The sequence below is a fragment of the Lepidochelys kempii genome, chromosome 6 (genome assembly GCF_965140285.1).
Source record: "Lepidochelys kempii isolate rLepKem1 chromosome 6, rLepKem1.hap1, whole genome shotgun sequence".
In the NCBI taxonomy this organism is placed as follows: domain Eukaryota; kingdom Metazoa; phylum Chordata; order Testudines; family Cheloniidae; genus Lepidochelys; species Lepidochelys kempii.
In genome coordinates this window covers 120,628,899-120,645,246 of record NC_136385.1, presented here as the reverse complement: position 1 = coordinate 120,645,246, position 16,348 = coordinate 120,628,899, and positions in this window count along the sequence as shown.

Here is a 16,348-nt window from a genome sequence, read left to right as displayed (position 1 = left end):
TGTCTGAATTCTGGAATAAATGCTTAAAGCAGCTTTAAAATTTCAAAAAGAAAAAACCATTTCTGGTTGCCCCAGTGCATGTTTAAAGAATTCACAAAGAGGAAGAATTTGTAAAGACAAGTTTTTTTTCTTGAATCTTTGAAAAGAGGCTGAAAATATTTCTCAAATTTTATTTGCTTTTAAAAAATAGTTTGCAACTTTAAATAATTTTCATCTGAGGCTAAAATATTGCAGCCAAAATATCAAAAGATGGAAGCCTAAAGCTGATTTCAGTAGAAGTGGCTGGTGATCAGCACCTTTGAAAATCAGGTTATTATTTCTGGTGGAAGTTCTCAAAGGCATGAATGCAAGTTAAACATCCAACTCCTTTCAAAGGGAGTTGTGAGCCATTTGTGTCTTTGAAAATCTCTTTCTAGGTGTCTAGATATGTATTCAGGCATCTAATATTGGGAAGCCAAGTTTGAAATATGTGGCCTATCGTTTCTGTTCTGTTAGCATCTCTCCTCTGTTTTCAATGCTCTTTAGCCTGCTGATTGTTTCACATGTCTTCCTGTCGAAGATCATAGAATCATAGAATATCAGGGTTGGAAGGGCCCTCAGAAGGTCATCTAGTCCAACCCCTGCTCAAAGCAGGACGAATCCCCAACTAAATCAGGAGCCTGCACTCACTCCCAAGCAGACAACAGGAGCCCCTGGGTCAGGTCAGAAAGCTTTAGAGAAGCAGCACAATCCACTCTTTATTGGTGCTACTTTTGCTTGCGTCTGTATCCCCACTCCTGGGTTGGCTTGAGGAGCGACTGTTAAGGCTGCCTCTGAATCTTTTCTTCTGTTCTGGGAAACAAGTTAACATAAACTTTTATAGTGCTTCCCTAGAAACATATATTACTTTAACAAAATAAAAATACTTCCCCCTTATCAAGCATTATTCTTTTACATTTACAATTTGCCTGATGTATAGGAGTAATATTCCGTGGTTTGCTACAACATATATGTTTATGACCCTTCTGTGGCAGATCAGACTAAACATAATTCATTCACAGCTACTTAGTGCTCTGGGAAATAAACCCCTGAACTTAAATAACTATGGTGTGACCTCTGTAAAATATTATTTATGGTTGAAGAACTATTGTTATGTACATATCAAGATATGCCAAATGTTATAAAACAAACACCAGTCAGCAAGGGTCACTGTTTACTGGCCTCATTGCTCATGGTTTTGTTTCTGGTTATAATCCTAGAAATATCTGAAAATAGAAAAAAACTTGGGTTCCTTGTTAATTGGTAGGCAGTTCCTATTGTGGACCTCTACAGATTCTATTGCAAACCACTCTAATAAAAGGAATGCCACAATATAGCTAAGGATTCTAGCTGCATGCAATACGTGGTGTTCTGTCAGTGAAAGACCTTGATTGCCTGAAGTGCACAGCCACTGCCAAGACCATCAATAGATGACTGTAATTCATCTGCTATTCATTTTTGTAAATTAGTTAACAGAATGCAGGGTAAAAACGCCAAATACATATGCAAGGTGTCCAAAGGGAACTCTGGGTTCTGTGTTTTTGTTTTCTAATTAAAATACAACTCTGTGTGTGTGTGTGTGTGTGTGTGTGTGTGTGTGTGTGTGTGTTTGAAAATTGTATTTTCCACACAAAAAATTCAAAAGAAACAAAATATGTTCATTTTATTCAAATTTGTTGCATGGAACTTTGCAAGATTTTCAAAGAGACAATTTTTAAAACTGTTTTTTGGGGGGGAAATTATGTTTCCCACCCCCCTTTGTCCCTTCCCTTTTTCTGAGGGAAAGGTTGGAACAGGCAAGGATCAAACAAACAAGGACCCTGCCCCCAGTTTCTCAGTTTTTAATTGTTTAAAAAATTAAAGAAAATTCTGTTTCGGTCAAAAATTTTGACAGCTCTCATGTTTTATACTGTGGGACTGATACTGTAGCCATTTTTTCACAAGCAAGTCTCCCACTGAGAACAATGGAATTTGAATGGGACTTAAGTATTTTGCTCAGTTGGGATCGGCTTACTAATGTACTTAAAAAGAAAAGGAGTACTTGAGACTTAGAGACTAACCAATTTATTTGAGCATAAGCTTTTGTGAGCTACAGCTCACTTCATCGGATGCATTCAGTGGAAAATACAGTGAGGAGATTTATATACACACAGAACATGAAAAAATGGGTCTTTATCATGCACACTGTAAGGAGAGTGATCACTTAAGATGAGCTATTACCAGCGGGGTGGGGGGAGGAGAAGGGGGAAACCTTTTGTAGTGATAATCAAGGTGGGCCATTTCCAGCAGTTAACAAGAACGTCTGAGGAACAGTGTGTGTGTGTGTGGGGGGTGAATAAACAAGGGGAAATAGTTTTACTTTGTGTAATGACTCAACCACTCCCAGTCTCTATTCAAGCCTAAGTTAATTGTATCCAATTTGCAAATTAATTCCAATTCAGCAGTCTCTTGTTGGAGTCTGTTTTTGAAGTCTTTTTGTTGAAGAATTGCCACTTTTAGGTCAGAAATAGAGTGACCCGAGAGACTGAAGTGTTCTCCGACTGGTTTATGAATGTTATAAGTCTTGACATCTGATTTGTGTCCATTTATTCTTTTACGTAGAGACTGTCCAGTTTGACCAATGTACATGGCAGAGGGCATTGCTGGCACATGATAGCATATATCACATTGGTGGATGTGCAGGTGAACAAGCCTCTGATAGTGTGGGTGATGTGATTAGGCCCTATGATGGTGTCCCCTGAATAGATATGTGGACACAGATGGCAACGGGCTTTGTTGCAAGGATAGGTTCCTGGGTTAGTGGTTTTGTTGTGTGGTGTGTGGTTACTGGTGAGTATTTGCTTCAGGTTGGGGGGCTGTCTGTAGGCAAGGACTGGCCTGTCTCCCAAGATTTGTGAGAGCGATGGGTCGTCCTTCAGGATAGGTTGTAGATCCTTGATGATGCGTTGGAGAGGTTTTAGTTGGGGGCTGAAGGTGACGGCTAGTGGCGTTCTGTTATTTTCTTTGTTGGGCCTGTCCTGTAGTAGGTGACTTCTGGGTACTCTTCTGGCTCTGTCAATCTGTTTCTTCACTTCAGCAGGTGGGTATTGTAGTTGTAAGAATGCTTGATAGAGATCTTGTAGGCGTTTGTCTCTGTCTGAGGGGTTGGAGCAAATGCGGTTGTATCGTAGAGCTTGGCTGTAGACAATGGATCGTGTGGTGTGGTCTGGATGAAAGCTGGAGGCATGTAGCTAGGAATAGCAGTCAGTAGGTTTCTGGTATAGGGTGGTGTTTATGTGACCATTGCTTATTAGCACTGTAGTGTCCAGGAAGTGGATCTCTTATAGCTCATCTTAAGTGATCACTCTCCTTACAGTGTGCATGATAAACACTCATTTTTTCATGTTGTATGTATATAAATCTCCTCACTGTATTTTCCACTGAATGCATCCAATGAAGTGAGCTGTAGCCCACGAAAGCTTATGCTCAAATAAATTGGTTAGTCTCTAAGGTGCCACAAGTACTCCTTTTCTTTTTGCGAATACGGACTAACACGGCTGCTACTCTGAAACCTGATGTACTTAAGTGTTTTGCTCCGTAGTGATAGGCTTACTGGGCATGTACTTAAGTGTTTTGCTGAATCGTGGCCTAGGCTGACCAGCTAAAGATCTTTCCTGAGTAATTGCCATGGTGCTGTAGGGAGTCGATGCGCACCATCTAGCAGAGCTCACTGACTAGTGTATAACTTATTTTTTCCTTTAGTTTCATCCCATTACCCAGCTACAACCCTTGAACTGCTCTAACAAGTTTTTCTCGGCTGCCACTCTTTTTGCTGCAAGGCTGTTTGTTGTTAAGAAACAAAAGGTTGTGGGGTGATGTTTTTTCCCCAAAAAATATCCTGACTCAGAGAAAAATTGTCCTGTCAGATCCACACCATAGTGCTCATCTTCATACCCAGCATATGCAGAGTTTCCACTAGTGTCCAAGGAATCGCATGGAGACAGCAGAGTGTCAAAGTGAGGACAGGTTTCAGAGTAGCAGCCGTGTTAGTCTGTATTCGCAAAAAGAAAAGGAGAACTTGTGGCACCTTAAAGACTAACAAATTTAAAGTGAGGACTGCCACGCAGGTCGGAGAGGAAAATTTTGTCCTTCGTTACCAGAGCTAGAAGGCAAATTAAATATTTCTATATGATACAAAGGGAATTAGATTCTGCACCACTCTGAAAGAGAGTTCAGTTTTTGGGAAAGGGAAATACAAAGACTTGGTATCATTTTGGTTTTGTCCCAATCCTAGGAGTTGCTGAGCACCCTCAATTCCCACAGAAGTAAATAGGCATTGGGTGTACTCGGCAGTTTTCCGGGCAATGTCTCTAATCTGTATGAAAAGCAGATGGCTGCGGTATCTTTATCTACTAACCTAAATGCTCAGCAAGCCTCTACAAGATGCCCTCAAAATACTGCAGGTGTGCACACAAGCACTAATTTATAGGTATCCATTAAATAGTGATGTGCAAATACAGAGCTGTATGTGGAGTGTGCTTTGCACATGCAACTTGAAGTGCCTGCCACTTCTGTGGGCATATTGTTAACCCCACTGAAAGTGTAGGCTTATGTGTATTTTGTGCCACTTCTTTCTTGTGACCCGCTGTTGCATTCTAACTTAGTTGGACTGTACGGACCTGATTTTAAGAGGAGCTGAGCACCCACTCATGCTTTCCCCCATCTGTGCTGCTTCAGCTCCTGTTGACTTTCATTGGTACTTTGGATGATGAACATGTCTGAAAAGCAGGCTGAATACATGTAGCCTTTGAGGCATCTGGATCTAGTGGATCAGTCCCTGGAATGAGCCTTAGGAAAACTGGGTCCTATTGCTGGCTCTGCCACTGATGTGTTGTGTGACTTTGGGTGACTCACCTCTCTTCTCCGTACCTCTGTTTCCTCTGAGTCCCCTATCCTTTGCCTTGTCTGTTTAGATTGTGAGCTCTTTGGGGCAGAGGCTGTCTCTCACTATGTATTTGTACAGCACCTAGCACAATGGAGCTCAGCTCTTGTTTGCGCCCCTAGGTGCTACTATAATACAAATAATAATATAGTTCTGAAAGTTGTGTGTGTGTAATCACTTTAATAAAATTAATGTTTTTAAATGCAAGCCTCTGAGGGCTACCACTTCTTCCATAACTCTCCAGCCTCTAGTTCTGCCTTTATTCAATTTGAAGTTAGAATGTTTATATCCACGAAGTCACAGGTTTATACTGTATGGTGCATGTCCATGGGGCTGGTCTAACTAAACAGAATCAAATTAAAATACTTCATAAAATTACAGCTTTTTTTTCTTGTAAACCAGGATTTTTTAACCTTTTTTTTCAGGGGGCTTTACTGGGCCTGGCTTTCATGTTTCATTAAAAGCAGCATTCAGCAGACTTCCTGTTTTCAAAAATTATGGGGTGATGGTACCCCCTAGTGGAAGATTAAGAAAAATCCTGCAACAATTTAGTGTTTGCAGTGTTATTGTAGCCAGGTTGGTCCCAGGATATTAGAGAGACAAGGTGGGTGAGGTAATATCTTTTATTGGGCCAACTTTTAAAAGTTGTGCGAGAGACAAGCTTTCGAGCTCTGTGTAGGTTGAAAGCTGGTCTCTCTCACCAACAGAAGTTGGTCCAAGAAAAGACATTACCTCACCCACCTCGTCCCGATTAACTGTGACAGCTTAATCACAGCATCTCCAAGGGAAGTTCAAAAGTTCCACATACTGGTAGGGTTTTTAAAGCTAATGAGAAATTAGAGAGATGAATGGTAGGTGTGAGACCTCTTCCCAGCCGTGCACTCCACTCAGTGAAGGGTAACAGAGTTTAGTGCCGTTAATTTGGGGTACAGTTTAAGGGAACTCTGTGCTGCAGTCATTTTTCAAAAATCAGGGTTCTGTGGGGGCTTTGCAGTCCACAAGCCTGCTGGGAGGACGGAAGTTGGGGATACAATGCTATTGCCTTTCCCCAGTAACTGCCTGTGGAGCATACAGCCAGGCAGAATGTAAGGAGTTGGGGTGGGGGGAGGGACGGGACATGTTCCCTGATTGTTACTACACCTCTTTTTGTTGTTGTTGGTAGTGTAGCTTATGCTCTCTTTCTCTCTGTCTGTACTGACTTCAGTCAGCTGGACAGTGTGGGAGAAGTGGGAGGGCCAAGCCATGATAACCCACATCCCCTTTGGCATTTGCAGTATTGTGGCCCTGTTGGTCCCTGTATATGAGAGACAAGGTAGATGAGACCATATCTTTTATTGTCCCAACAATCAAGTTCCCAGCAAGCCTGGGAACTTAAATTTATAACCCTGCTGGACACTAAGAAACATGGACTTAACAGAGACACTGGTTTTATGATTCATTACAACACCCCCTCCTGCCTGCTAACCCTCAACTGCCCACTTCTCTTTTAGTGGTCTCCTAAAGCATGTTGAACCCCTTATGCTTAACAATCTTTCCCACTTTGTATTTATCTTGGGCACTCTGATTGCCTCTCCAGACCCGAAGAAGAGCCCTGTGTAGCTCAAAAGCTTGTCCCTTCCATCAGCAGAAGTTGCTCCAATAAAAGATATTACCTCACCTACCTTGTATATCTTGTGGTGTATTTGAGGGACTAGATAGGCCCCATTTCCTTTTTCTGGGGGCAACTTTGTGCTTGCAAATTTGAAGGTCCTGATACTGCAACTGGATCCATGTGGACAGATCCTTGAGACAACACAGAGCCCCACGGAAGTCAGCTCTAGGTAGGGCACAAATCAGGTGCTTATCTGTCTAAGCAGTAGAACTTCCAGGAGACGATCTGGATCATGGAAAGCAAACAGTTGCATAGATATTGGGAGCCTAGTTTACTCCCCAAAGACAATTGAAAGGAAAAGAATACATTTGGGAATACTCTCTATATATCTGGGTTTTTCTTCCACCTGGTCAAAAATTTTCACACTAAATATTTTTCTGACTGATAAAAGGTCTTTTTTTGAAAAATGGAACTTTTCACAAAAATTGCTCACAGCTTTGAAAATTTCTGCAACATTATAATCATTTGAAATAGAATATATTTATTGAAATTGTGTTTAAATCATTATAGAACATTTTTGTTTACCAGAATCACAGGTTTTGGTAACCAAAAATGTTCAAGTAATTAATTAGAAGACAATATTCATTTACCATAAACTGTGATTTTGGTATATAAAAAATGTTCAGTAATGATTTTGAACATGATTTTGGGAAACCAGTTTTAAAAATGGACAAAAACATAGCAGAAACTTTTAAAAAACAATAGAAAATAGATTTATTTTGAACCTTCTAAAACAAAATTTCCCACAAAACTGTTTTGTCCATTTTATGAATAGCTCTAGATTTTAATTATGTTGTTCTTAATCATGGTATCCAAACTCATGTAACATGGCTTGAATTTCACCAAATAACACCAAAAATAGATCTTAAGAGTAGACAACAGACATTTGGTAACAATAGACTAGATCTTGCTTCCACAGAAATCAATAGAAGTCGAGATGAGCTACTGTCTGTCTGTAGCAAACCTTTAACACATTTAATGGTACAAAATTTAATTTGGATTTTCACTTATGTCTGCATTAGTTTCTGCAACTTTCTTTATTTAAAAAAAACCATTTCTCGATATATATTTCAGAATGGGTCAAAGGAGACAACTAGCTAACATTTATTTCTTTTTACTATTACCAAAGGGTGCTGTACTTTGCTTCTGATGGGTTCCAGCATATGCCGAAAATTCCAGCGAAGTGGCAGTCATTCAACCAGTGAGAGAAGAGTCTGAAAACATAATAAGAGTTATATCAGTTATAATTCAATTATACAATATTTTTTGATAATGAGATGCATAGGAGGCTGTATTCCCACATTTGGAAATATTTTTTTATCACTTTTCCAAGTTATATTTACAAAACACTTCTACTACTATTAGATTTCAACAGAACAAGTGTGTGAAACACGTTGGGTTTGGATTTTTTAAAGAATGGTAATATGATTATGAGATAGAGTCTAGAGCCAGAGAAAATAAAGAACATATTAATAGCATGTCTGGATCATGAACTCTGATCATTCAGATGTGTCTTATTGTGCCTGGCATCCTTTTATTTTACTCCTTAATTTGTTTTGTTATCGGAGTTTATAGGAATATGGCAGGATCCCTTTACATTGTTCATGACTCCTCTAGTAGTGCTCACCATGTTCTGTGTTTTGGAAGCCACCAGTTAGAGGAGCAGTATAAATATAGCAGGCCTTTCATGTTTCTGAATAGTTAGTAAACATAGTTATTTGTAACCCAGCTGCGCTGGGATGGTTTCTTCACGTTGTTGACTGTTGTGTAAAGGGCAAAAGACCGAAGTTATGCTTACAGCTATATCATCCTGTTGTCATTTATGCACATTTGATGTCATGGTTCATTTTGAGAGCTTACAGGCTTGATCCTGAACACTTTGGACTTGATCCAGCAGAGCACTTAAGCACACATCCTTCAGTGGATGGGGCTACGGAGCTACTGAGCGGCTGGTTGGAGCCAAAGGGCTCAGCACCTTGCAGGTTTGAGCTGTAAATGTACAGCATTTGCAGAAGGAAGCGGAGGGATTATAATTATCCCTAATTAACTAGTTACAGAATAATTAATGTTTTTTTTCTCTCTTGGTGGTGTGTGAGTTTTTCTTTGTATTCATTTAGACAAGCACTAAGCCCCACAACATGTGCATTTGTGACATGAAAACAAGGCTACTTTGTTTTCTTACACTACAGATAAAATAATCTAAATTAACCATTACTTTCCCCATAGTAACGCTACAATATTTTAATATACTACCTTTTACTTTATTTGAATATATCCTTATTTTAACAACTGCTCAAATAAACTATGTGTAACAAGGGTATAGAGTTTTGCATATCTTTGCTTATTGAGGACACTATTCAGCTATTCTCTAAGAAGACATGCTTAAGTACTTTCCTGAAGTCCCATCAAAATCAATGGGACATAAGCCTCTGCTTGAGTGATTTGCAGAATTGGAACCACAGTGGTTAATGGTCACCTATTTAAGAGGACCTTGCTAGTAAGCATTTCCGAAAAACCCTGTAACCATTTAGGAATAACTGAATTGGTTGGGATTTTTGTTTTGCCTAATTTATTGTTAATGAATTGCAAGTGTCAGCATCCAGAGTAAACACACTATCGCTGTAATATGAAGAAGGAACTGCATAAGTTAACGGCATAACAGTGGAAGGCATGGATGTGACTAACAGTTTGTTGGTAACTGACAGTGTATAATATACACCATAGTCAAAATATGAAGGCATCGTTAGTGTACACAATCAGCTGAGGGGAAAGTTAGAAAAGAGGAAGAGTGAGTAACTAAGGACCTGATCCAACTCCCACTGAAGTCAATAACAATCCATTCCATTGACCTCAATGAGGGATGGAAGGGGCCAGATTCTGCTCTCTCAGCAGCAACATTTACTCAAGTAACTCAATTTAAATCAGTGTGAAAGTAGTGTGATCAAAATCAGGTCCAGAATGTTAATTTCAGTGTTTGCTGATTTGTTTTTCAACTGGTCTGTCAACTGATTTTCACATATCTTCTACTGAACTCACAAATTATATGAAAATAATATACAGGCTGTAATACTAAAGGGCCACTGCCAATTTAAAAATGTTAAACTCATATATTTACTATGTTACTAATAAAAACTTAGATTGTTAACACAGAAATTAAAAAACCCAATTCACTTTTCACTGCTCAGGCTGATTACTTTTTACATTTTCCCCCAACCTAAAAAGAAAAAAAGGAACATATAAACAAATGAACACAAAATATTAAAAATCAACTAATTATGCTTAGTGTTTGTTTCTAGTCAGTTTCACTTTCAGGTTCTCACTGCTTAGCTGGCAAATAGAGGCTGTTTTTATTTTATAAACAATTTTTCCAGTGGAATGAAAATAATCATAAAATATTTCTGTTGGCTTTATAGTACTTTAAAGTTTGCTTTAAAGAAAAATCAAAAGGTAGGGCTAAATTTGAGTTCTTGTCTCTAGGGCTGCCCATTGAGGTTTAATTCTGCATGGAGCAGTGTTGCTAATTGTCCTGTTTTTATCAGGGGTCTTATTACAGTTGATGTCTTTCTTAAAGCCTCAGCTGCTGGAGTCATGCTATTTTGTAAGACTCTGTTAATTTAAAAAATAAGTCTCTAGCTCTCATAGCTGAGGAGAAAAGCTGGAAAACATGAACCAAGTGCACCTCAAAGGTTCAGATGCCAAAGGGCAAATAAAGAGCCCAAAATGAAATATTTTTTAAAAAAATCTCATGATTTATAAACCGACGCCATGATTTCTGGGAATTGACTTATGATTTGTGAATGCTTGAGCTGGAAATACTTATATAGGCCCCAGTGCAGCAAACACGAACATAAAATGCATGTGAAGTACCCATGGGACTATTTACACACATGTGTATTTTCAGGACTGGGGCTTTAGATTTAGTCAGAGATTCTAAGGACAGAAAAGACCATTATGATTATCTCGTCTGCCATGCTGAATAACATGAGCCACTGAATTTCACCCAGTAATTCATGCATCAAGCCCAACTGTGGGAAAAGTGAAAGACGTTTTTATGTTTGAATGTTGGACTTTGGTAAAAAAAAAATTAAAAGTAAGACTACGAATGAAGCAATGGGTCCCACATCCTCTTGGCTTACAGTAGGTTATATATATATCATCCCATGGTTCTGTCTGTATTTAGATTAAACAACTGCTCATCAGAAAAAATACAGAAAGAGCTCCAGTGACCAGCATCTGGAATTTCTCTGGTTTAGTGTGGAGGTTCGTTTGACAGGATTGGTGTTGTGAGTAGGGACGGACTTGCAAGTGTTTCTTAAATTGCTAATTAAAATCTGCTCTCCGGTATCAGTCATGTTTGGGCTAAATTACAAATAAAGGAGCAACACTATTTTGCTTTAGTAGGGCTTATTTCTTTCTGAGCAATCAGCTTGTTCTCCAGTGTTTCCTGTACAAGTAATTATATTTAATAACTCACTTGCTATTAGCAGTTAGTGACCACTGTTTGTTAATGGACAAGACTAACAAGAGCAGTTTAATATATCAAACAGGCTGTTAGCTGTATTAATGATTGGCTTGTAGGAGTTAATGCTCTGATAAACAATAGTCTGCTGTTATAATGTGACCGTTTTATAAAATTACATGGTGTTTTGCTAAAAATAAAAAATAATATAGATTGGGTGAGCTTCCAGTTTAGTCTCAGGAAATACTTATAGATCTACAATGAGTGAAAATTGATATTGGACCAGATTTTGCTTTCAGTTTGTAGGGGTGTAAATCACAAGCAATACCTCAACTTCAGCAGAATGTCTCCAGGTTCACATGCAACCCAGGATCTGAACCTGAAACGCTAGAGTCAATGGAAGCTTTGTCACTGGTGTCAATGAACTTTGGATCAGTTCCGTAATTATTATTATTAGAGAAGAATTTGGTCTTTTTTTCCAGCAACAAATTATTCCACACAAGGGATAGTTGGTTTAGCAGCTGTCATTATTCAGAGGTTTAAGAAGCACCATTATAGAAAGAGCTGTGAGAAGGAAGTGGTATAAATAGATTAAAATTAATAGAGGAACTAAATAGAGTTAGTTCCTGGTACATTAAACTGTGCAGCTGTTTCTATTTGGTTTTAATGTATTCAACTTCAATTCCATTTACAAGAAAGGTCAGTAGCATTTCTGAAATAGTAGCTGTGAGAGCCAAGGTATTCCAGTCACTTACTGTCTCACTTGTGAATGTAACCAGTGTTTTGTATAAATTTAAAAATAGGGCTAGTTGCATATTGCCCTTACCATGCCAAATGGGGATGGTACCAAATTACTTGAGAATTATGGGTTATTGGTAAAGGGAACAGCTTACACTTTGGGAGGGTAAAGAGGTTTTGTATTATTTTCTAGATGCTGAATGAGCGTACTCTAATTTTTGTATAGCTTCAGTGTGAACTGAGGGCAGACTAAACCATAAAGTTAGAATAAGGCAAAGCCAAGTGTTCTGGCTTTGTTCTCAGAGGCAAAAAAACAGGTTTTCCAAATAGCACTAACATAAGGGGAAAATACATAAAATTATATTTAAGATTACAGTGACTCAAAGAGAAAGTGCAAGAGTATTCTCACTACTTCGTTTCCTTCTATGGTCATTTGCATTGAGGAAACAAAAGCCAAGTCAGTTTTAAGAGAGAGCATTCCTGAGTGAGCTCACTTAGGGCTAGATCATTCCCATTAGGCATAGCCCAGCATAAGGGGATGGGACAAAGCTGCACAAGTCAAATGGAAGCACCAGGAAGTGTTCTGACTTCCGGGACACTCCTATGCACAATAGGAACATGCCCCTCTCTACTCTCCTTCAGGGCTCCTTGTCCAGTTTCTTGACAGAGGATCTCAGCATCTCTTGGAGAAAAGTAGAGAGGAATGGTGTTGCCCTGAGTGCAGGAACTGCAGTTCTGCTCTCGCTCTGAGCTGTGCATAGCAAAGTGTTATGGCAGTGGTCACCAGATGGTGCTGTTACACACAGTCTTACAAGTTCTTAGCAGGATCTGAGCAAATTTTTAGTCTTGGAAGAAATGCTGCATTGTTGTTGGTTTTCTGAAATTTCTTTCAGAAAGCTTGGCAAGCAGCAAGAGGATTTGCTCGCTGCCTTAATCTCTCTAAATAGAATCAATTTGGAGGAAGAATTGGCTGGTGTTTGGCTGAGAGTTTTGAGTGAGGGCCTTGCCTGCATGCCATGTGTGACCATCACTGTTCCAGGACTGGTGTATATGTATAAATCAGTGGTTCCCAAACTTGTTCTGCCGCTTGTGCAGGGAAAGCCCCTGGCGGGCCGGGCAGGTTTGTTTACCTGCCATGTCCGCAGGTTCAGACGATCACTGCTCCCAGTGGCCGCGGTTCGCTGCACCAGACCAACGGGAGCTGCCGGAAGTGGCACGGAACAAGTTTGGGAACCACTGGTATAAATAAAACAAGTTACGCTAAGAATGTACCCAAACTGCACATCACTGATTTCTTCTCAGATGGGAAGCTGACTAGCAGGACCTGGACATCTCTGTTGCTCAGCAAAGGGGCAGTGGGGGGTACTAGCTCACAATTTTATCATCACCATATTTGGTGTTTTTTTCTTAAAGCCACAGATCCTAGAGTTATGTGATTACCTGAGAATCTCAGTTTAGTTGTTTTTTTTTTTAACCTAATGTTTCTGGCCCCCATGGTTGTGGAAAAGAGCTTGAAAATATGAACTCTAAAGGCTAAAAAACCAAAGGTAACTAAAAAGAACCCAACATGTGTTATTTATTCATTTTTTAAAGTCTCATAAGCTAATGTCATGGTTTTGGGGGAAGCTTGACCCCTGATTTTTGAATGTTTGGCTTTGGCAGTACTGTGTGTGTAAGAGTGGAAGGTGAAGAGGAAGAGGGCTCTTTGCACCTTCCTTCCCCATAGTTCACCCATGTAAGGTAAGTTACTTAAAGGGACTACTCACGTGCTTAAGTTAGGCACATGCATAAGTACCTTGCGGGCCAGAATCTGACTACCTTAGGTCCTTAGTGCTCATTAGAACCTCTCCCCATTTCTACCAATGGTCTTTCCAGATCTGATTTAACGTGACCATTACTTCTAATGAGGTTCACAGGAAGGATCTCCTCTGCTTCTGACTAGAAAACCAAGGAAGAAGTAGAAAGACAGATCTCTAGTGTGTTATAGAGCAGCTTTGTAATTAATGTTGTCGGACATTTTTTATTTTAATTCAAATTTTATCTAATCATTGCAAAAGTGGTTTGGTCTAGACACTCTAAACTCATTTTATTCCTTAGTCCTTGGCAGTCTTCTGCACCAGTTATTATCTTGTAAAGTTGGAAAGTATGCAAAATACGGATTTTCTGCATAAACATAAACCTTTGTGTGCTCCCACAGGTTTTGGCAGATATTATAAACTTCTAAATAAGTCTTCCCGAGGTTAGCTGCTCAGCTAGAGTAGCCTGAAGAGATTTTTAAGCCCCATAAGAAAAAAAACTTTTCAAAGAAACCTGGGTGCAAATCAGACATTTCAGGTGGACCTTGTAAATTTCAAAAGCCAAAACTAACTCCTTTTCAAGAAACTTAAATGTCCTTTGTTTACTACTATAGCACCTGAAACCTGACCCCTTGAAGGCCTATGGACATTGGAAGCTTCATGCTTACCATTGTGGAGCTTACAAGATCTGTGGTTGCTGCTCAGCCCACATAAGGTCTGCTGGCTCATTCTGTGGACTTTTCAACTCCATGGTTTGGCACTTTTAAATTTTCAGGTCTTGCCTACAGTATTTACAATGTCTCCGACTGCAGCCTTGTAATGGTTGCAAGTTGCCCTTCATCATTAGCATGGAACTTACAAAGTCCATGGAGTGTAAGGTCCATGCTGACTATTATGGACAGCTATCATGACTAACTAGAAGGGAGGTGATAAAAGTATTTAAAATAATGAATGGTCTACAGAAGGTAGATCTGGAGATTCTTTTCTCACTGTCTCATAACACAAGAATAAGGGGACAGTCAATAAAATTAAATGGTGGCAAATTCAAAACAGATCAAGGGATTTTTTTTTACACAATATGTAAATAGCCTGTGAAACTCTCTACCACAGGAGGTCACTGAGGCCAAGGACTTAGCAAGATTTAAAAAAGGATTGGACATTTATATGGATAAGAAGAATATTCAGAGTGATCATAGTTAATGCTAACACAAATTTTGGAAGGAATTAAAAAACCTTTGGTACAAATCAATCTCTAACTATTAGTGAGCAGGATGAGACCTTCATGGGGGCAGATGACAGAATCATAGAATATTAGGGTTGGAAGAGACCTCAGGAGGTCATCTAATCCAATCCCCTGCTCAAAGCAGGACCAACACCAACTAAATCATCCCAGTCTGGGCTTTGTCAAGCTGGGCCTTAAAAACCTCTAAGGATGGAGATTCCACCACCTCCCTAGGTAACGCATTCCAGTGCTTCACCACCCCACTAGTGAAATAGTGTTTCCTAATATCCAACCTAGACCTCTCCCACTGCAACTTGAGACCATTGCTTCTTGTTCTGTCATCTGCCACCATTGAGAACAGCCTAGCTCCATCCTCTTTGGAACCCCCCTTCAGGTAGCTTGAAGGCTGCTATCAAATCGCCCCTCACTCTTCTCTTCTACAGACTAAATAACCCCAGTTCCCTCAGCGTCTACTCATAAGTCATGTGCCCCAGCCCCCTAATTATTTTCATTTCCCTCGGCTGGACTCTCTTCAGTTTGTCCACATCCCTTCTGTACTGGGGGGACCAAATCTGGACATAATACTCCAGGTACAGGAGGGCCTCATCAGTGCCAAATAGAGGGGAATAATCACTTCCCTTGATCTGCTGGCAATGCTCCTACTAGTCTGCTTACTAATACAGCAGACCAATGCACAGAACCGTCCCTAGGGAATGGTGAATTGGGGCGACCACTCCGGGCCCCGCACTTTGGGGGGCCCCACGGGCCAGCACGATTGGCCAGCACCGCACAGGCCACTGGTGAACTGCTGGCTGGGGGAAGCTACCCCCAGCCCTGCCCCTTCCACTCGAGGGAGAGCACGCGCACCGGAGCGCCAGGAGGGAGAGTGCACGGCAGTGCCGCTGCAGCCTCCCCAGCCCCGGAGCGCCAGCAGGGTGAGCACGCACTGCAGCCTCCCCAGCCCTAGGAAGGCGAGCGGCGCTGCCGAAACGGGGCCCAGGGGGGAGTGGAGTCTGGGCGGGGACACATCTGGCTGTTTGGGGAGGCACCGCCTCCCCCAGCTTCCCCTACTGACCCCCAGCACTGTTGGTCCTGGAAGTGATATCACTTTCGCCTCAGGCCCCACACCCCTCTAGGGACGGCCCTGCCGATGCATGTTAACTTTAATCATCTGAGTTAGATGCCACCAGCAGAAGGCTGATTTTCTTTTTTGGTGGTTCGGGTTCTGTAGTTTCCACATTGGAGCGTTGCTCTTTTAAGACTTCTGAAAGCATGTTCCACACCTCGTCCCTCTCAGATATTGGAAGGCACATCAGATTCTTAAACTTTGGGTTAAGTGATATACCGATCTTTAGAAATCTCACATCGGTACCTTCTTTGCATTTTGTCAAATCTGCTGTGAAAGTGTTCTTAACACCAGCATGTGCTGGGTCATCATCCAAGACTGCTCTAACATGAAATATATGGCAGAATGCATGTAAAACAGAACAGGATATATATAATTTTTCCCCAAGGAGTTCAGTCACAAATTTAATTTACAATT